Source organism: Fulvia fulva, chromosome 7 (genome assembly GCF_020509005.1).
Source record: "Fulvia fulva chromosome 7, complete sequence".
Lineage (NCBI taxonomy): Eukaryota > Fungi > Ascomycota > Dothideomycetes > Mycosphaerellales > Mycosphaerellaceae > Fulvia > Fulvia fulva.
In genome coordinates, this window is record NC_063018.1 from 1,249,104 (window position 1) to 1,272,563 (window position 23,460).

Sequence of the window (23,460 nt, forward strand, 5' to 3'; positions counted from 1 at the left end):
ATCAGGGTATAATCTTAGGTACCTAGTGATCTTCTTCAAAGCCTTTATGTGGTAGGTGGATTGGTCACTCACAAATGAGCTTATCCTTCCTAGGGCAAAAGCAATGTCTAGCCTTGTGATTATTACTAGCTATATCTAAGTACTATTGATACTCTAGTACTCTACCTTGTCACACCTCTTATCTATATAGCTTAAAGGTTTGAGGGCCTTATAGCTGTCTATAGGTAAGTGTATAGGTGCTGCCTTCTTATAGTTCATTCCTATCTTAGCTAGGCTATCCCTAATAAAGTGTCCTTAGTCAAGTTTTAGGATTCCTCTCTTCCCGTCCCTTATAACTCTTATACTAAGGATCTTTTTAGGTTCACCTAGATCTTTGATCTTAAAGACCTTGCTAAGTTCTCTTTTGAACTAGAGAATATCTATTAACTTTGGTATAGCAATTAGAATGTTATCTATATATATAAGGATTATGATCTCCCTCTTCTTATAGATAAGTAGGCATAGATCCACTTCTAACTATGTGAATCCAATCTCTCTAAGCTTTGATATATAGAGTTGATTCTAATCTCTAGCTACTTGCTTAAGTCTATATAAGCTTTTAAGGATTTTGAGCACTATATTTAGTAGAAGCTCAACTCCTAGTAGTAGTAATATAAAGATATCTTCGTAGAGGGTGCTTTCTATAAATACATTGTTTATATCCACTTAGTAAAGATAAAGATCCTTCTTATACATAATAGCTATAAATACCCTAAGGGTGTCCTATCTTACTATAGGTACAAATGTCTCTATAAAGTCAACACTAAACTTCTAGAAGAAGCCCCTTATAACTAGTCTAGCCTTGAACTTGTTAATAGCTCCACTAATACTTCTCTTAATATTAAAGACCTATCTTAATATAACTAGATTTGCTCCTTTTAGTAGAACAGAATTTTCCTAGGTGTTGTTACTCTATAGAGTATCTAGTTCCTTTTGGATTGTCTCCTTCTAAAGATGTCCCTATTTCTTATCATTTATAGTATCCTTATAGGATTTTGGAATTAGGACCTCTTACTTGTATATAATAGCTTCTATATTTACTATAAAGGCTATTTCCTTAACTTCTTCTAGGAATTCGCTATCCTATAGTATTGAACTGTCTACTAATTGTATAGCTATAAAGAAAGCTTAGTAAAAAGTAGTAAGGTTCTCTAAGAGGTCTATTGCTTCTCCTACTTTAGTAGTTAGTTCGGGCTTAGGGACTATAGATTTTAGGGCCTTCTGTTTCATGTTATAGCCCTTAATCTTATAGTTAGCCTTTCTCTTTCTAAGGGATAATTTAGGGACCGTTACTTATAACCTAGTAACGTCTATTTCCTAGGGATCTAGGGAGCTTGTCTTAATTAGCTAATCGATTTTCTAACTAAAATTCCCCTACGTTCTCCGGAGGTTAGGGAAGTTATATAAACAGTATTCTCGGCTAAGCGACTTTAGGGGTCTCAATTAGCTCATCTATTTCGGGGGTGCTTTAATAGATGCCTAAATAGTAGGTAGATTGTCCTAAGGATACGTTCTTCCTCGGCCTTCCTAAGAGCTTCCTAGCTAGTATACTGCTTAGTAGATTTAATATTAGAACATTAAGACCTATATTACCTCTAGGCTAGTCCTCAAAGAAGTCTATATATATATATGTTATTTGACAGCTCTTATGTCTAGTTCCTACAAGAGCTAGGCTTTAGCTATATTTTTAATATACTGAATAAATACTACTTCTTTACCCCTATTTATTAGCTTATCACTTCTTACCTATTAAGGTTAGGATCTTATATCTATATAGACAATAGCTTTGTATCCCTAAACTTTCAAATAGTTAATAGTCGGGTTGATACTATTAAAAGCCTTATCTAGTGAAATCTCAAACCTATCGTAATCTAGGCTATTTAGTAGTTTGTTCCTTCTATAAGTTTGGGCCTCTAGTACTTTATGCCAAAATTCAACCGGCATTTTAGCCTCTTTAAGCATTGCCCTTATAGAGTCCTCTAAGGTTTGTATTGACCTCTTAACTAGTCTATTATGTAGAGAGTTATATGCCTTAGTCGGCTCGAGCCTAATCCCTAAATCCTTCTCCTACTACTTCACTAATATAATAAGTTCTTTTGTATTGTTAAGCCTTACTACTTTTAGCTACGCTAATAATTTCCTCTCTGCTTTGATCTTCTAGTTCTAGAGAGCAAATAGAGCATCTTCTCTTTTCCTAAGAGGAAAGGTCTACTTCTTCCTAGAGAAGTTATTAACAATCTTAAGCTAGTATTTAAATCCTAGTCTTAAGATTAGTAGTAGGCTATATATATTAATAGATATAAGGGCAAGTCTTTTAGGTCATCTCTCTATAACTTTGCCTTTATACTTCTTTATCTTTACTATTGAACATACTCTATACTAGTGAAAGCTATCCTTAGGGATAGGAATAGGTTCTTTTAAGTCTGTTTCCTTATAAAGATTCTAGAGCAAATTCTTCCTAAAGTGTACAAATCTTCTATACTAAAGCTCCTACTGCTTTAGGTCGGTCTCTAATTAAGTAGTCACGAAGGCATTCTCTATTAGTAATGTATATAATAAGTAATGTGCCCGTTCTTATAAGAGAGGAGAAATCTTATTAATGAATAGAACCCCCCTAAGGAGCTTTGTCTAAACAACAGTCTTACTAGAGGGGGAAACAAAAGAAAATAATAGAGGTTGAACACTAAGCTACTTACTAAACTAGTTCTATAAAACTAGGTTTACTCCTAGCTTAGGTATAAGTAGGATATCTTCTAAAACAACTTTTCTACTAGCTCTCCTACTCATCTCTACATTCCTAATATAAGTAGCTATTAAGAATATATAGGCCGTAGGACAAGCATATAGGTGTAGGTGTGTCATATAACTAGATTACGTAACTAGGGTTTGCTAGCCTATAGGCTAGCAAACATCTAGACACCTAGTATCTACCTATACTAACACTAGCGATACTATATATAGATACACGCTATCCTATTAGGTCCTTCTTTGTCTTTCGTGTGATCCGCCGTCTTCTACTACTACGTAGATCGTACCTATTTAATAGGTTAGAAGCCCGGGTTAGTAACTCGGTATTTCACCCTCGACAAAGTCGTATTAGAGTTATTCCTCTTTAGAACAAAAGGAAGGCAGACTAGAGGCCGCACCCGCCTTATATAGGAAGCTATAGCCGTGCTATAGGTATATATAAGACGTAAAAGAGCCTAGTAAGGTACTGTTAGACTCCGAGTTAGTGAGCCTATACTAATACCTAAGACAAGTAGGCGAGCTTACTAAGAAGAGTCGCTCTCCGGACATCGCGTTCGTATCGACTAACTATTTATTCTAAGAGAGCCGTAGTGTCTTAGAAACCCCCTCTACTAAGAGAGTTACACTATAGTGTCTTAGTACTAATACGATCCTTCGACTTTCCTCCCCTTCCCGGCGGGTAGCTATCCTCTCCGCTATTAACCTCGCGTTCGTTTTATCCTATTTCGATCCGATCGCGTACGACCGAATATATCCTTTTACCTAAGGGTAGCTAACCTATCCCTTAACTTACAAAAATAGAGAACGAGACTAGGTTTATAAGAAAGAGAGTAGTACCTATTCTAATAAGAGAGAACTACGAAATATAGTTCAAGCTAATAAGAATATACCTAGTATTAAAGTAGGTTAACTAGGTCCTCGGAGACATTATTACGGACATTCCCGCTATAACCCTATCTATAGCAACACCCTCTACATTATCGGAGTCATCCCTTCCTTTAGATCAAGCGATAAGGAAGGCATTATACAGACGGCATAATGTAACGGCCCTATATAAGATATATATCTGTCTATCGATAGGTAACTAAGAGATAATATACGAGATCCGGTATACGAAGGAGTTATAGGAATAGGCTAAAGCTAAATATAAGAGAAGACTTCTCGCTACTAGAAGAAGTTTGCTTTATTAATACCCTAATTTCGTGATAATAGAGGACTAGTCAATAGATAACGCCTAGTAGGAGCTTAGCTTAATTATAAGGAGAGCTGTTTCAATCTCGCCTTAGTTCTAAGACATTAAGACTAAGGACAGAAAGATTTAGCAACTCTTAGTAGCTCTACTAGACTTATTTAGCTCAATTCGCGATGCAATTGATGCCTAGGTAAATCTCTTACTACAAGACATTCTTATAATTCTTAGGGAGAAGCAAGAATCAATAATTTATTAAGGGATAGCTATGTTCGCTAAGAAGGGTTTCTAGGGTAAGCTTACGTACTATCTCTACGGTAGTAACCATTTTATAAGCAAGTGCCTACACCTTTCTATAGCTTAGTAGGCTGTTAGGAACAAGGACAAACTAGCTAGGGTTACCTACCCTACTAAGAGACAACCGTTACTACCTCGTAGGAGGTCATTATTACTAAACCTTCGTGATGTCCTTAAGGTAATAACGGACCTTATAAAGTAGATAAAGGAGAGCCGCAAGCCAAAGGCCTCCTCTAGTAAGCCTATAAGGGCCTATACGACCTAGGAAGACGTATTAGACTCTAAGATACTATTAGAAGATGATAATGTTGATAAGGTTGCCTATTCTACTATAGAAGCTAAAGGTAAGTACCCCTCGTCCGAGTAGTTACTTAACTCTTATACATCATTATATATAACTGACTAAGATTTACTATTTAGGACACTAAAGCCTCTTTAAAAGAGGAAGTAGATCAAGGTTAGGGGTGGCTATCTATAAGCTATATATATAGATAGATAGATAGATATTTCATTAAGCTGTTGTAGTGCCCTTTGGCCTATGCAGCTATGCTATCTTGTTTTTGTATATATAGAGGGGAAACCGTGTTGGTGAAAACCCCTCCTCCTTCCCGCCTGTCTTTTCCTCCTCGTTGTCGTCTTAAATTTCCCTTGTTAGGGGTACGCTAGTGTCATGGGCCTGCCCTGATGACTACCCTATCTGCAACCCCCCTCGCTTCCGCCTCTTGTCTATCCACTCCTCCGTCTCGCTCGCGAGGCTAAACTGCTGGAGGTATCCCTGCTGTAGTATCCACCGAGAGATTCGGCGAATGTTGCCTTTGTCCCTAATAATTGACTTGTAGTCTCTCCTTCCCGCTTGGTGCCTCCAATTTCCCCTGCCTCTCGCCCACTGCGGGCATCGTAGTAGCATATGTTCTGGGTTTTGCGATGGGTAGCCACACTGGCAGGCTGGGCTATAGATGTCTAGTGCGCGTCTTCTGAACAGGTAGGCCCTTAATCCAATGTGTTCGGACCTGATTTGGATCGCTATGCTTGCTTCGGCCCTTGTCAGGTCCCTATATAGCTGGTAATTGTGTCTCTGGAAGGCTCGGAGCGCTATCGGGCCTGTTGTCTTAGGGGGCTTCCTTTTCCAGTCCTGCTCCCATAGGCAGCTCGCTATCTGTTCCGCTAGGTTTTGGGTCTTAGCCTTGCTCCCGCCGGCCTGGCGAGTCCTACGCTCCTCCTCCTTTCGTGCTAGCCATTCGGTGCTTGTCTGTACGGCCGTAAAGGTCGTAAGGTCATCCTCTTTTTGGCTTGTCCTATATCCTGCCCCTCTCCGGTAGCGGCTTTCTATCTTATTCTTTGCCTCCTGGATCGTGGTTTGTGCTAGGTAACCTGTCGTCTTTGCCGCGTATTGAATTCTCATTCCCCGGATGTACTGGCCGATTGGTGGTATTCCTGTCTCCATTTCTACCGTGCTTGTTGACGTTGTCTTGTATGCGCCTAGTACCCTACGTAGGTTGCCTGCCTGTGTCCTGTTTAGGGCAAGGAAGGAATCGTATTTAGCAAGCTAGCTACGAGATAAGGTGACAAGTCTTAACCGCGCTTTCCCACTCATCTAGCACCACCGTGTAGCCTCGTTTCGAGAGGTTAGCCCGGAGCAAAAGCTTCCCTCTACGCCCTCCCTCCCTGTTTGCTCCTTAAGCCAATATCCACCTCCATAGGCCTGAGCCCTTTAGTGCTCTCTATTGACCGACATGCGCATCCGTCCTCTCGGGCTGTACAGACAGTGTCAGCCGTCGCTGCCAGTGTACACCACGCCCCAGGTTTTGACGCCCTTCGCGTTACCGCAGCCTATCTCTAGAAAGCGGCCGTCCATGCCTCGCAGGTCTGCTCGGGGCACACACCACGCCGGGCAGCGTACTCCTTGCGTTTCCACCTACTAACCAATATGAAGTTCCTTATCACCCTGCCCTCGATCCTCCCCGATCACAGAACTAATCCACTTGCATTGTACGTCTTTTCCCCGTCCTAACAGCCGTCTTTTCCTTGCTCAGGCTATCGTCTTTTCCTCGTCGCAATCTACCATGTCAGACTAGGTGCGTTGTGTAGCGGGACAGGCAGTGCCTCAGGCAAAACCCTCGTTCCCATACCGGGTGTTCAACAGGCCCTTACAGGCTTCGTCGCGTGTCCACCTACCCACCGCATTGCCCGCTGGCAAACACCAGATTGTTTCGTAGTCCGCTCGACGCCGTTGCATAGTCCGCTCAGTTGTTGTTCTGTAGTCCGCTCGTCCAATGTTCGTCGCTTAGCCCGCTCGGTTTGCGGTCTCCGGAGGTGAAAATTCTGCACTCATACCAGAGGTGTCCTGTCGAGCGTATAGGCCACGGTTCCGCGCCCTTCTTACACGTAGAAAGAAGAGGGACTCGCTCCCGACACGAGTACACGCTCGTCGGATGGTTTTCATACCCGTTTTGCTGGTAGTCCTCTGTTCGCCGCGGCTTCGCCTACGCTACGCGCCCGTCGCGCCCACGACGCTCCAGCGTGAGAATACTTGGCTCTCTCGTAGCTAGACGAGAGGTTCGTAGCCGACACCACGTACAGGTGATTCTCGTCGTCGACCGCTATATATATAGGAAGTACAGTAATAGGTAGTCCTTCTAGAAAGCAAATTGTCTTAGAAAATGTCCTGTTTGTTCCTAGCCTTAGAGTTAGTCTTGTTTCGTAGAATTAGTTTAGCTAACAGTTTGCTATCTAACTACCCAGTTTCACCCTAAAATCCTTGTCTAGTAAACCCGTTGTCTAGACTAAACTTCGAGGAGGAGTACCGTTTATCTACTCGATCTCGGAAATTCTTAAGCTATAGTATACTAGTATACTCTCTTAAGAACGTAACGGTACCGCTATAGCTAATACTAAGTCCGAAGATTAGTAGGAGCTATAGTATAGAAGATATGTACACCTTAGTAAGGGACTACTAAGAAACCTATATAGAGTTACTAATAAGAAAGATCCTATTCCTATTCCTTCTAAACACTAGAATTGTAAGGTCTGCTCCCTTATAAATATAAGGAAGTTTAAAGGACCTACTATAGAGAGGAAAGGAGAGAGGCTAGCCCTTATCACTATTGACATCTATAGGCCTTTTTAGGGCGTAGTCTCTAGGCTAGGATATAAATATTGGCTTGAGATTATAGACAACTTCTCTAGGAAGAAGTGGATAATCCCTTTAAAGGCTAGGAGCGACGCTCCTACAGCCCTACGGGATTAGAAGGTCTAGGCAGAATAGTAGTCAAGGTGCTTTCTATCTACGATCCGTAGTAATAGTATAAAGGAAATTCTCGCCTTACTAAAAGAGTAGGAGAAGGAGTTTAGTACTTAGATAGACATAACTAATGCCTATAACTCTCTTTAAAATAGACCTATAGAAAGGTCAATTTAAGCCTCTAAGAATATAGTCTAGGCTATGCTTAAAGACTCTAGTATACTAGTTAAGTTCTAGCTAGAAGCTTTGTAAGCATAGACTGTGATCAGAAACAGACTGCCTAATAGTCCGATCATTAATAGTATTGCTCTTTTACTAGAAGAAGCCTTTACTAGCTAAGTACCGTTAGTCGACCATTTCCGCGTCTAGGAATATAAAGCTATAGTCTATATAGACCTAAGAGCCTAACCTTAAGGCTTAAGGAGAGATAAGTTAATAAACCAAGGAAAAGAAGCCGTGTTTATAGGCTACTTAGAAAATACTACAAAACAATAGCTGTTCTAGGATCCCGACATAAAAGCTATAAAAGCGTATAGTCACGTCGACTAGTTTAAGAATAAGAAGGGGGGAGATATAGATCTTAGTATCACCTTTACTAACTAGCCGAGTCGAGCGCTATAGCGTAATCCTATTAGGAGGAAGCTCTTTAGGGCGAAATTTTCCGATAGGGGATTATTAGAGACACCGTTACAAAGGCTAGGAGAAAATATTAAGGCGGTTTTAATACTATCGAAGGCCGATAACGGTGGATCTATACAGAACCTACCTAAGTCATTAACACTATAGTAACCGCTGTTTATACAACTTCCTCCTCCCCTAAAGGACATTAGGGAATACTAGAAGTTTAGAGATTAGGGTACTCTAATAAAAGAAAAAGAAGATGTCGTTTAGTTCGACCTATCCAAACACCTAGCGCTACCTTAGGTTATAGGCAACAAGAGGTTAAGGGGGGACGGAGATAATAACTCTAAAGAGTATAAGGCTAAACACTATAAGGCTCTTATCGCCTAGATGTTCTATCTAGACCCTATAATAAGCTAGGTAGAGGAGATTCTAAACGACGTAGAAGAACATATATTTGCTACTATTAGGTAGGCCATAGCCTATTAGTAGGAAGTACTAATCCTAAAGTCCTATAAGGTAGCCGTAGGAGACCCCGAATAGGGACATATATAGAGAGAGGTAATCGAGAACGAACTTATTGCCTTAGTAAGTAATAACACCTAGGAAGTAGTTATACCGCTAAAGAGTACGAATCTAATTACTTCTAGGTAGGTCTTTGATATAAAAAGAATAATTAGTAGAGCTATTAAGAAGTTTAAGGCAAGACTAGTTATAAGAGGGGTTTTATAGAAATATAGGGTTGACTTCGAAGAGACCTTTATACCTACTATTAGACATAATACTCTCCGAGTATTTATAGTAGTAGTGTATAAGAGAGATCTCGAGATGCACCTAGTAGATGTAAATAATGCTTTTACCTAAAGTAGCCTTCTTAAAGACATCTATATAATCCCACCCCTAGGAGTTGAAGCACCTCTAAACATAGTGTTTAAGGTCCTACAAAGCCTTTATAGGCTTAAGTAAGCAGCTAGAGACTAGAACAAGCTCTGTATTACGAAGCTAGAGAAGATTAGATTTACCTAGTCCTAGGTAAATCTATGCCTACTTATCTATACGGATAGAGACCTTATAGTCCTTACCTATATAGATAACAGACCTATTATAGCTCCGAAGCTATTAGATGTTCAGTAGTTTAAGGCTAAGCTTAGAAAAGTGTTTAAGATTAAAGATCTTAGTGAACCTACGAAGATCCTTAGAATAAGGATTATAAGAGACAGGTCCTAAGGCACTTTAAAGCTTAATCAAGGACACCATATCTACGCTAACTTAGCTAAGATGAATATAGCTAGAGAGAAGGCTACGCTAACCTACTCACCTATAGAGAGCTACGAGCATTTAGTACCTACGGCACCTATAGATAAGAGGTGTAACAAACAGGATTACTAGAGCTATAATAGTACCTAGATGTAGCTAATAACAATGATAAGGCTAGACTTAGCATTCCCCCTTAGAAGAATTAGCTTATATATTGCTGATCCCTCGTAGTAGTATATAAAGGCTTTAAAGAAGCTCTCTCGATACCTACGGTTATACCTAGACCTAGGTCTTATATATAGAAAGGGAGGGGGCAATCTCTAGGGATACTCAGACTCTAACTACGCTATAGACAAGGTGGATAGAGTCTTAATTCTAGGATACATATAGTTCCTTTATAGATCACCTATGTCCTAGATAAGTAGGAAGTAGAAGTCTGTTATAACATTAACAATAGAAGCTAAGTTTATAGCTATAAACGTAGCCGCAAAGTAGTTATAATTTCTTGCTACTGTCCCTAGGGAAATGGAGTGCCTAGAACTAGTAGGAAAGAGCTCTTTCTAGCCGAGTATAAGGGCAAGCAAGGGCACTATTAACGAGCTAAGGCTAGTCAAGCTTATAGGTAATAACTAAGCCACTTTAACACTTATTAAAGATGCCTATATACATAAAAGGTCAAAGTATATTAATGTTATATATAACTATGTCAGACATCTCTAGCAGTAGAAGAAGATTATAGTAGACTACTACTATATAAAGGACATAGCTACTAATAGGTTAATAAAGCCCCTTAATAGCTAGTAGTTCCAAAACTTTATAAGGTAGCTCCAGCTTACGTAAAGGGATTGTAGGAGACCATATGGCCTAAGTAGGAGTATTGAGAACATATAGGCCGTAGGAAAAGTATATAGGTGTAGGTGTGTTATATAACTAGATCACGTAACTAGGGTTTACTAGCCTATAGGCTAGTAAACATCCGGACACCTAGCATCTACCTATACTAATACTAGCGATACTGTATATAGATACACGCTATCCTATTAGGTCCTTCTTCGTCTTTCGTATAATCCGCCGTCTTCTACTACTACGTAACTCGTACCTATTTAATAGTAGCTAAGAAAAACCTACCTCCTACTTTAATCCATTTCTTCCTTATTAAGCTTATTAAGGGAGTTATAGATCTAAAGGGGCAGCTTTAGTTAGTTATATAGGATAAAGTATAGGAGTTAAGTAACCACTCTAACGAGGGAAACTTGCCTTAGACTTCTATAGTTAAGTAAGCTACTTCATTATACTCATTATTATCAGACATTGTCTCTAGGGATGAGCTGTATAAGTCACGTGACTCTTAGGCGGAAAAACCTTTTCTAGTCTTCTTTGCTTTAGAGGTATAAGACTAGGCCTAGTTCTTCTAGAGTAATAGTATGTTAGAGCTAAGTTTCTTCACCATTTTCTTAAGTTCTTCTATAGAGGACTTCTCTCTTAGTATCCTCCTTGAAGTAGGTGGTAGAGTTCTCTTCTTCTTAACATATGTTATATTCTAGGAAGATAGTAGTTAGGAATAAGATCTAAGGACCTTTCTTGCCTTAGGCAGACTAGGGTAGTCCTTAATTAGATAATCCTTCTTATAGAGAAGGTAGGAGAGTAGTCTTACTAGACCTAAGGGCTTGACCTAGGTAGCTACTATACTATACTTAGCCTTAGAGGGATCTAACTGTCATGGTCTCCCCACAGAGTGTACAGAAGGTGGGGACAGAAGTGTCATGGTCTCCCCACAGAGAGTACAGAAGGTGGGGACAGAAGAGCCTCAGAGTGCTCAGAAGTCGTCAAGAAGTGACAGTCCAGCTTGGTGTGTGAGCGCCAAGAATCACATGCCCCGCAACATTCACTACGGGACCCAGCCCTCCAAATTCACCCCTCTACTAAACCTTGACAGATTCACTTCGGCTCGTGACTGTGTGACTCACGGCACTCCCGCGAGCACCCGCGACTGCGCTGGACCCTGGAAGAAGCACGTGGAAGACTCGGAACGTAGGGCAGGTTGGAATAAGGTTTTGAGCAAAGCTGCTGAGCGCGGCTTCGCACGGGTTAGCCCTGTTGATGCGGGGACACGCACTCGCGAGGGTCGCGTATAAATATCTGGCCTTCCCCAGGCCTCTCTTGCTTCCTTCGTCTTTTGTTTTGTGTAGCAATCATACCATACCCTTTTGCATCTGCACTTCGCACCTGCATTCTCGCTTTCACCCTTGCATCTCACAGGCCAGGCTCTCGCCCTGACATCACAAAAGACCAACAAACCGTCAACCACTCGAGTCATCCTCATGGGTGACCACGCCACCGATGGAGGTGTCAACCTCGACAACCAAGACACTCCATTCCACTTCAGTGAGTGGACTGACATCCCCTTCTCGAACGCCGCTGCCTTCGGTGCCTGGGCAAACGCCAACCCCGACACCGCCTACGCTCTCATCAACCGCACCGTCTCCTCTTTCCGCGAGACCGCCCAGCAGGTCGAGCAAGCAAACAACCAAGCAACATACCTTCAAGGTATTGTGAACACCTTCCAGAACCTCGCCCCGCACGCCGACGACAACCGCCGCCAGCACTTCTCCAAGAAGGTCAACGACCCAGACGAGTTCGACGGCAACAAGAGCAAGTTTGAGGCATTTGAGACACAGCTCACCATCAAGCTGTTGGCTAATGCCGACCACTTTCCGCAAGAGAAGGACAAAGTCACGTACGTCTTCTCCCTCCTTCGGGGAGACGCCGCGGCTCAGGTACAACACTACATCGACAACGCCACGCAGACTATCGGCTGCCCGGACGTCCTCACCTTGATGCAGGACCTCCGTGCTGCCTTTGGTGATCCAGACCGTAGAGCCACCGCCCAGAACGCCATCCACAACCTCCTCCAGAAGAACAAGAGCTTCGCCGAGTACCTCGCGGCCTTCAACCGCGACATCGGGTTCACCGGCTACAACGAAGAAACCAAGAAGAGCACTCTCCGCCGTGGTTTGTCAGCAGAGCTTCTTCGAGCCCTCGAGGACAAGGACGTCGGTGCTATGAGCTTCCGTGAGCTCGTCGAGACCTGCCAGCGCCTCGACTCCAACATGAAACACACCGCCTCTCTCCTCGCTTCCCGTTCTCAAGGTCGTCAGCCTCGTGGTCCCGGAAGCCACTTCGCTGCTCCACTAGGCGCCGCCGCTCCTACGGCTCTCCCTCCCGTCTCTGTAGGTGACGCTATGGATCTCAGCGCTGGTGCCGCCGTCCCTCGAGTCCAGGGCCTCGTCAACGGTAAGCTCACTCCCGAAGAGAAGCTTCGCCGTCGCCAGGCCGGACTCTGCACCTACTGCGGCGGTCCAGGCCACATCGCAGCCAACTGTCCGCAGCTCGCTGCCCGTAACGCCCGCAACCCGGTTCGCGGCGCTGTCGGCGCTATCGAGCCTGCTCCTGCTGCTCCCGCTGAGCAGGAAAAAGCCTAGGTCTTCCTCATCGACGCGATGAAGACCAAGAACAACGTTTACCGAAAGTGAAGAGAGGAAAGAAGTTGAGGATCAATACAGCACAGCTAGACCTGTACGACGAGACGGGCAAGGACCACGCTTGCAAACCGTTCGTCACGAATGTAAATATCGGCTCAAAGAAACTCTCTTCTTCCAATCTCACTCTCATGGACACTGGCGCACTAGGCGAGTCTTTTATGGACTATAAACTCGCGACCTCTCTCAACCTCGAACCCCAGGAACTGAAGTACCCTCGCACCCTTGAACTCTTTGACGGCACGGAGACTACCACTGGTAAGATTACTCATGTTGTACACACGTCAATCACCCTCGGAGGCAAGCGTATGTCGATCACCAGCTTCCTTACGTCCCTACCGCATCAGAAGTTTATCCTCGGCCTCCCCTGGTTCAGACGACACCGACCTATCATCGACTGGACTTCCCTTACTGTCAGCTTCCCTCCAGAAGTTCCTCCGGCACCTCCGCCTTCTCCGCCGCCTCAGCGCGGTCCTGAGTATACCAAGATCTTCCAGGTGAACGCCGCTGCCTTCACCACTGCTGCTAAGCAGCCCAAAGCTCAAGTCTTCGCCGCCTCTCTCCGCGATATCGACATCGCCCTCGAGAAGCTCGACAAGAAGCGTACACCTACCGACCCTGCTACGAAGGTCCCTCCTTGGGCACACCACATCCTCCACGTATTCGATGCTAAAGCCGCAGACGAGCTACCTCCTCATCGCCCTCACGACCACAAGATTGAGCTAGAAGAAGGTGCAGAGACACCGTTCGGACCGTTATATTCCATGTCCCGAGAAGAGCTTATCGTCCTCAAGAGATACCTCGAAGAGAACCTAAAGAAGGGGTTCATTCGAGCGAGCCGTTCCAGCGCTGGCAGTCCCGTCATGTTCGTCAAGAAGCCCGGCGGTGGTCTACGCTTCTGCGTAGACTACCGAGGCTTGAACGCTGTTACAAAGAAGAACCGCTACCCAATACCGTTGATTCAGGAGACGCTCGAGCGCCTCTCTAAGGCCAAGTACTTCACCAAGCTCGATGTCATCGCTGCGTTCAACAAGTTACGAATGGCAGAAGGACACGAGTATCTCACAGCCTTCCGTACTCGCTACGGGCTGTTCGAGTCGCTCGTTATGCCCTTCGGCGTTTGTAACGGGCCTAGTACCTTCCAGAACTTCATTAACGACATCCTTCAGGAGTTCCTCGATCAGTTCTGCACTGCCTACATCGACGACATCCTAGTCTACAGCGAGACCAAGGAGGAGCACCGCGAGCACGTCTGTAAGGTCCTTCAGAAGCTCGCAGACGCCGGCTTGCAGCTCGATATCGACAAGTGCGAGTTTGAGAAGACCGAAGTCAAGTTCCTTGGTTTGATCATTACCGCAGACGGCATCAAGATGGACCAAGAGAAGATCGACGCTATCGTCGAATGGGATGCTCCTACGAACGTCAAAGAGGTCCAGGGTTTCCTAGGCTTTGCCAACTTCTACCGCCGCTTCATCCACGCATTTTCGGGCGTGGTACGCCCTTTGACGAAGCTCACGCGCAAGGGTGAGAAGTTCGCCTGGACCGACGAATGCCAGGAGGCTTTTGACTTGCTCAAAGCGAAGTTTGTTGAGAACCCGCTTCTACGGCACTTCGATTTCGAACTGGAGACCCGTGTAGAGACCGACGCATCCGACGGCGTGGTGGGCGGTGTCCTGCTACAACGCCGCTCGCCTGAATCCCCCTGGTTACCTGTCGCCTTCCTCTCCAAGAAGATGACCGCCACGGAGTGTAACTACGAGATCTACGACAAGGAGCTTCTCGCCATCGTCAAAGCTTTCGAAGAGTGGCGCCCCGAGCTCGAAGGCTCTGCTATGCCCGTCCAAGTAAGCTCCGACCATAAGAACCTCGTCTACTTTATGAAGAGCAAGCTGCTCAATCGTCGCCAGGCCCGCTGGAGCGAGTTCCTCTCCCGGTTCAACTTCGTGATCTCGTACACGCCCGGCAAGGCCAACTCGATGGCCGACGCCCTTACCCGCCGCCCTGGTGACTCTCCAGTTGATCGAAGAGGGGGCCGGCAAATCGCAGGGCAACAAGTCATCAAAGAGCACAACCTCTCTTCCGAGCTTCGAGAGTACCTATCGAACGGCCAGCCTACGCTCGCCGCTTCCTTTGCTACTCTCGTGCTCGCTCCTGCCTACCTTGACGAGAGTGACGATGAATCCGAGCCTGAAGAATACGCCTCGGACGCTGAGGACTTGAACGACGATGAAGAGGGCTCAGTAACGACCGACGGCTCATCCGAATCAGACTTTGAGGGGTTTGATAATGAGGAGCAGCCCGAAGGCATCATGGCACGAGTACGAACAGCGTACGATGCCGACATAGACGCCCAAAAGTTAGTTCAGGCCCTTGGATCTGGCGCGAGGACATTCCCGGGCTTCTCGCTGTCCGAGTGCGAGCTCCAGGGAGGTGTCGTCTACTTCCGTAAGAAGCTTTACGTACCGCAGCCCGAAGGCTCTAATATCCGAGCTGAGATTCTTCAAATCATCCACGACTCCGCCTCTGGGGGTCACCCAGGCGTAGCCAAGACCCACAAGCTCCTCGCTAGGTATTACTGGTGGCCGCATTCCTGGAAGGACGTCCGCCGCTACGTGCTGAACTGCGCTGCTTGCCGAAGAGCCAAAGCTAACCGCCACCGTCCCCACGGTCTCTTGCACCCTCTCCCGGCTCCTGATCGTCCGTGGAAGCACATCACTATGGACTTTATCACCGATCTTCCTCACGGCAAGACCTTCAGCGGCGTGAAAGCAAAGGCCCTTCTAGTGATCGTGGACCGTCACTCCAAGGACCGGTACATGATCCCGTGCTGGAGCATGACCGCAAAGGAGACTGCTCGCTTGTTCTACGAATTCGTCTGGCGCTTTCAAGGCCTCCCGGATAGCATCACCTCTGACAGAGGCACCCAGTTCATCTCGCACTTCTGGAAGCGTCTGTGTGCTATCCTGGGCATCAAGCATAACCTCTCGACCAGTTTTCAGCCACAGACCGACGGCCAGACCGAAATTACGAACGCTATCCTCGAGCAGGTCCTTCGTTGCTTCGTCGACTACCACCAGAAGGATTGGCCTCAGCATATCCCTGCGGTGGAGTTCGCTACTCGTAACTGGGACTCGGAGACTACTGGCTACTCTCCCTTCTATACTACGAGAGGTTACCACCCTCGTACAGGCATGGAACCAGAAGAACCTCTCCCGCCTACCGAAGACGCAAACGAGCAAGCAGCAGACGAGTTCGCTACTATGCTCTCACAGATCCATGAAGAAGTTCACGACGAGATGGTGTACGCACAAGCAATCTACGAGGATCAAGCCAATCGTCGTCGCCAGCCAGCTCCCGACTACCAAGTAGGCGATATGGTCTACCTCAACTCCAAGAACATCAAGACAGACCGCCCCTCCAAGAAGCTGAACTGGAAGAACCTAGGTCCTTTTGAGATCACCGAGCGTATCAGTTCACACGCCTACCGTCTAGCTCTTCCTGCGAACATAAAGATCCACGACGTCTTCCATCCCGTACGCCTTCGGCCGTCGGCTGAGGACCCATTCCCGAACCAAAACCAAGACATGCCAGGTCCTCCCGATGAAGTAGAAGTCGACGAGCCTGTTAACCTACCTTCTGACGACTATGCCGTCCGCAAGATCCGGGGAATCCGCGTAGAGCCCAACGACGTTGAAGGACTACCGCCGATCAAGTATGAAGTCGAATGGCAAGGTTGCCCTGAGTGGGATACCTCATGGGAACCTATCCAACATATCATCTTCAATCGTCAAGCAATCGAAGAATACCACGCCCGCGCAGACGGCCCAGAAGTCAACATCGGCAGGCTCTTCGAATCTGAGCTCTTCGACGGGGCTTACCAATGGTGTATCGACCATGACATCAGGCCTAGGCCTGGTACTGAAGCTGAACATCCTCGATATGTGGAACTACTACGGCTTCGTAGGAACTCAGCTTTGTTCGGGGGGGCTACTGTCATGGTCTCCCCACAGAGAGTACAGAAGGTGGGGACAGAAGAGCCTCAGAGTGCTCAGAAGTCGTCAAGAAGTGACAGTCCAGCTTGGTGTGTGAGCGCCAAGAATCACATGCCCCGCAACATTCACTACGGGACCCAGCCCTCCAAATTCACCCCTCTACTAAACCTTGACAGATTCACTTCGGCTCGTGACTGTGTGACTCACGGCACTCCCGCGAGCACCCGCGACTGCGCTGGACCCTGGAAGAAGCACGTGGAAGACTCGGAACGTAGGGCAGGTTGGAATAAGGTTTTGAGCAAAGCTGCTGAGCGCGGCTTCGCACGGGTTAGCCCTGTTGATGCGGGGACACGCACTCGCGAGGGTCGCGTATAAATATCTGGCCTTCCCCAGGCCTCTCTTGCTTCCTTCGTCTTTTGTTTTGTGTAGCAATCATACCATACCCTTTTGCATCTGCACTTCGCACCTGCATTCTCGCTTTCACCCTTGCATCTCACAGGCCAGGCTCTCGCCCTGACAGAAGAGCCTCAGAGCGCTCAGAAGTCGTCAAGAAGTGACAGTCCAGCTTGGTGTGTGAACGCCAAGAATCACATGCCCCGCAACATTCACTACGGGACCCAGCCCTCCAGATTCACCCCTCTACCAAACCTTGAAGCACGTGGAAGACTCGGAACGTAGGGCAGGTTGGAATAAGGTTTTGAGCAAAGCTGCTAAGCGCGGCTTCGCACGGGTTAGCCCTGTTGATGCGGGGACACGCACTCGCGAGGGTCGCGTATAAATATCTGGCCTTCCCCAGGCCTCTCTTGCTTTCTTCGTCTTTTGTTTTGTGTAGCAATCATACCATACCCTTTTGCATCTGCACTTCGCACCTGCATTCTCGCTTTCACCCTTACATCTCACAGGCCAGGCTCTCGCCCTGACATCACAAAAGACCAACAAACCGTCAACCACTCGAGTCATCCTCATGGGTGACCACGCCACCGATAGAGGTGTCAACCTCGACAACCAAGACACTCCATTCCACTTCAGTGAGTGGACTGACATCCCCTTCTCGAACGCCGCTGCCTTCGGTGCCTGGGCAAACGCCAACCCCGACACCGCCTACGCTCTCATCAACCGCACCGTCTCCTCTTTCCGCGAGACCGCCCAGCAGGTCGAGCAAGCAAACAACCAAGCAACATACCTTCAAGGTATTGTGAACACCTTCCAGAACCTCGCCCCGCACGCCGACGACAACCGCCGCCAGCACTTCTCCAAGAAGGTCAACGACCCAGACGAGTTCGACGGCAACAAGAGCAAGTTTGAGGCATTTGAGACACAGCTCACCATCAAGCTGTTGGCTAATGCCGACCACTTTCCGCAAGAGAAGGACAAAGTCACGTACGTCTTCTCCCTCCTTCGGGGAGACGCCGCGGCTCAGGTACAACACTACATCGACAACGCCACGCAGACTATCGGCTGCCCGGACGTCCTCACCTTGATGCAGGACCTCCGTGCTGCCTTTGGTGATCCAGACCGTAGAGCCACCGCCCAGAACGCCATCTATAACCTCCTCCAGAAGAACAAGAGCTTCGCCGAGTACCTCGCGGCCTTCAACCGCGACATCGGGTTCACCGGCTACAACGAAGAGACCAAGAAGAGCACTCTCCGCCGTGGTTTGTCAGCAGAGCTTCTTCGAGCCCTCGAGGACAAGGACGTTGGTGCTATGAGCTTCCGTGAGCTCGTCGAGACCTGCCAGCGCCTCGACTCCAACATGAAACACACCGCCTCTCTCCTCGCTTCCCGTTCTCAAGGTCGTCAGCCTCGGGGTCCCGGAAGCCACTTCGCTGCTCCACTAGGCGCCGCCGCTCCTACGGCTCTCCCTCCCGTCTCTGTAGGTGACGCTATGGATCTCAGCGCTAGTGCCGCCGTCCCTCGAGTCCAGGGCCTCGTTAACGGTAAGCTTACTCCCGAAGAGAAGCTTCGCCGTCGCCAGGCCGGACTCTGCACCTACTGCGGCGGTCCAGGCCACATCGCAGCTAACTGTCCGCAGCTCGCTGCCCGTAACGCCCGCAACCCGGTTCGCGGCGCTGTCGGCGCTATCGAGCCTGCTCCTGCTGCTCCCGCTGAGCAGGAAAAAGCCTAGGTCTTCCTCATCGACGCGATGAAGACCAAGAACAACGTTTACCGAAAGTGAAGAGAGGAAAGAAGTTGAGGATCAATACAGCACAGCTAGACCTGTACGACGAGACGGGCAAGGACCACGCTTGCAAACCGTTCGTCACGAATGTAAATATCGGCTCAAAGAAACTCTCTTCTTCCAATCTCACTCTCATGGACACTGGCGCACTAGGCGAGTCTTTTATGGACTATAAACTCGCGACCTCTCTCAACCTCGAACCCCAGGAACTGAAGTACCCTCGCACCCTTGAACTCTTTGACGGCACGGAGACTACCACTGGTAAGATTACTCATGTTGTACACACGTCAATCACCCTCGGAGGCAAGCGTATGTCGATCACCAGCTTCCTTACGTCCCTACCGCATCAGAAGTTTATCCTCGGCCTCCCCTGGTTCAGACGACACCGACCTATCATCGACTGGACTTCCCTTACTGTCAGCTTCCCTCCAGAAGTTCCTCCGGCACCTCCGCCTTCTCCGCCGCCTCAGCGCGGTCCTGAGTATACCAAGATCTTCCAGGTGAACGCCGCTGCCTTCACCACTGCTGCTAAGCAGCCCAAAGCTCAAGTCTTCGCCGCCTCTCTCCGCGATATCGACATCGCCCTCGAGAAGCTCGACAAGAAGCGTACACCTACCGACCCTGCTACGAAGGTCCCTCCTTGGGCACACCACATCCTCCACGTATTCGATGCTAAAGCCGCAGACGAGCTGCCTCCTCATCGCCCTCACGACCACAAGATTGAGCTAGAAGAAGGTGCAGAGACACCGTTCGGACCGTTATATTCCATGTCCCGAGAAGAGCTTATCGTCCTCAAGAGATACCTCGAAGAGAACCTAAAGAAGGGGTTCATTCGAGCGAGCCGTTCCAGCGCTGGCAGTCCCGTCATGTTCGTCAAGAAGCCCGGCGGTGGTCTACGCTTCTGCGTAGACTACCGAGGCTTGAACGCTGTTACAAAGAAGAACCGCTACCCAATACCGTTGATTCAGGAGACGCTCGAGCGCCTCTCTAAGGCCAAGTACTTCACCAAGCTCGATGTCATCGCTGCGTTCAACAAGTTACGAATGGCAGAAGGACACGAGTATCTCACAGCCTTCCGTACTCGCTACGGGCTGTTCGAGTCGCTCGTTATGCCCTTCGGCGTTTGTAACGGGCCTAGTACCTTCCAGAACTTCATTAACGACATCCTTCAGGAGTTCCTCGATCAGTTCTGCACTGCCTACATCGACGACATCCTAGTCTACAGCGAGACCAAGGAGGAGCACCGCGAGCACGTCTGTAAGGTCCTTCAGAAGCTCGCAGACGCCGGCTTGCAGCTCGATATCGACAAGTGCGAGTTTGAGAAGACCGAAGTCAAGTTCCTTGGTTTGATCATTACCGCAGACGGCATCAAGATGGACCAAGAGAAGATCGACGCTATCGTCGAATGGGATGCTCCTACGAACGTCAAAGAGGTCCAGGGTTTCCTAGGCTTTGCCAACTTCTACCGCCGCTTTATCTACGCATTTTCGGGCGTAGTACGCCCTTTGACGAAGCTCACGCGCAAGGGTGAGAAGTTCGCCTGGACCGACGAATGCCAGGAGGCTTTTGACTTGCTCAAAGCGAAGTTTGTTGAGAACCCGCTTCTACAGCACTTCGATTTCGAACTGGAGACCCGTGTAGAGACCGACGCATCCGACGGCGTGGTGGGCGGTGTCCTGCTACAACGCCGCTCGCCTGAATCCCCCTGGTTACCTGTCGCCTTCCTCTCCAAGAAGTTGACCGCCACGGAGTGTAACTACGAGATCTACGACAAGGAGCTTCTCGCCATCGTCAAAGCTTTCGAAGAGTGGCGCCCCGAGCTCGAAGGCTCTGCTATGCCCGTCCAAGTAAGCTCCGACCATAAGAACCTCGTCTACTTTATGAAGAGCAAGCTGCTCAATCGTCGCCAGGCCCGCTGGAGCGAGTTCCTCTCCCGGTTCAACTTCGTGATCTCGTACACGCCCGGCAAGGCCAACTCGATGGCCGACGCCCTTACCCGCCGCCCTGGAGACTCTCCAGTTGATCGAAGAGGGGGCCGGCAAATCGCAGGGCAACAAGTCATCAAAGAGCACAACCTCTCTTCCGAGCTTCGAGAGTACCTATCGAACGGCCAGCCTACGCTCGCCGCTTCCTTTGCTACTCTCGTGCTCGCTCCTGCCTACCTTGACGAGAGTGACGATGAATCCGAGCCTGAAGAATACGCCTCGGACGCTGAGGACTTGAACGACGATGAAGAGGGCTCAGTAACGACCGACGGCTCATCCGAATCAGACTTTGAGGGGTTTGATAATGAGGAGCAGCCCGAAGGCATCATGGCACGAGTACGAACAGCGTACGATGCCGACATAGACGCCCAAGAGTTAGTTCAGGCCCTTAGATCTGGCGCGAGGACATTCCCGGGCTTCTCGCTGTCCGAGTGCGAGCTCCAGGAAGGTGTCGTCTACTTCCGTAAGAAGCTTTACGTACCGCAGCCCGAAGGCTCTAATATCCGAGCTGAGATTCTTCAAATCATCCACGACTCCGCCTCTGGGGGTCACCCAGGCGTAGCCAAGACCCACAAGCTCCTCGCTAGGTATTACTGGTGGCCGCATTCCTGGAAGGACGTCCGCCGCTACGTGCTGAACTGCGCTACTTGCCGAAGAGCCAAAGCTAACCGCCACCGTCCCCACGGTCTCTTGCACCCTCTCCCGGCTCCTGATCGTCCGTGGAAGCACATCACTATGGACTTTATCACCGATCTTCCTCACGGCAAGACCTTCAGCGGCGTGAAAGCAAAGGCCCTTCTAGTGATCGTGGACCGTCACTCCAAGGACCGGTACATGATCCCGTGCTGGAGCATGACCGCAAAGGAGACTGCTCGCTTGTTCTACGAATTCGTCTGGCGCTTTCAAGGCCTCCCGGATAGCATCACCTCTGACAGAGGCACCCAGTTCATCTCGCACTTCTGGAAGCGTCTGTGTGCTATCCTAGGCATCAAGCATAACCTCTCGACCAGTTTTCAGCCACAGACCGACGGCCAGACCGAAATTACGAACGCTATCCTCGAGCAGGTCCTTCGTTGCTTCGTCGACTACCACCAGAAGGATTGGCCTCAGCATATCCCTGCGGTAGAGTTCGCTACTCGTAACTGGGACTCGGAGACTACTGGCTACTCTCCCTTCTATACTACGAGAGGTTACCACCCTCGTACAGGCATGGAACCAGAAGAACCTCTCCCGCCTACCGAAGACGCAAACGAGCAAGCAGCAGACGAGTTCGCTACTATGCTCTCACAGATCCATGAAGAAGTTCACGACGAGATGGTGTACGCACAAGCAATCTACGAGGATCAAGCCAATCGTCGTCGCCAGCCAGCTCCCGACTACCAAGTAGGCGATATGGTCTACCTCAACTCCAAGAACATCAAGACAGACCGCCCCTCCAAGAAGCTGAACTGGAAGAACCTAGGTCCTTTTGAGATCACCGAGCGTATCAGTTCACACGCCTACCGTCTAGCTCTTCCTGCGAACATAAAGATCCACGACGTCTTCCATCCCGTACGCCTTCGGCCGTCGGCTGAGGACCCATTCCCGAACCAAAACCAAGACATGCCAGGTCCTCCCGATGAAGTAGAAGTCGACGAGCCTGTTAACCTACCTTCTGACGACTATGCCGTCCGCAAGATCCGGGGAATCCGCGTAGAGCCCAACGACGTTGAAGGACTACCGCCGATCAAGTATGAAGTCGAATGGCAAGGTTGCCCTGAGTGGGATACCTCATGGGAACCTATCCAACATATCATCTTCAATCGTCAAGCAATCGAAGAATACCACGCCCGCGCAGACGGCCCAGAAGTCAACATCGGCAGGCTCTTCGAATCTGAGCTTTTCGACGGGGCTTACCAATGGTGTATCGACCATGACATCAGGCCTAGGCCTGGTACTGAAGCTGAACATCCTCGATATGTGGAACTACTACGGCTTCGTAGGAACTCAGCTTTGTTCGGGGGGGCTACTGTCATGGTCTCCCCACAGAGTGTACAGAAGGTGGGGACAGAAGAGCCTCAGAGCGCTCAGAAGTCGTCAAGAAGTGACAGTCCAGCTTGGTGTGTGAACGCCAAGAATCACATGCCCCGCAACATTCACTACGGGACCCAGCCCTCCAGATTCACCCCTCTACCAAACCTTGAAGCACGTGGAAGACTCGGAACGTAGGGCAGGTTGGAATAAGGTTTTGAGCAAAGCTGCTAAGCGCGGCTTCGCACGGGTTAGCCCTGTTGATGCGGGGACACGCACTCGCGAGGGTCGCGTATAAATATCTGGCCTTCCCCAGGCCTCTCTTGCTTTCTTCGTCTTTTGTTTTGTGTAGCAATCATACCA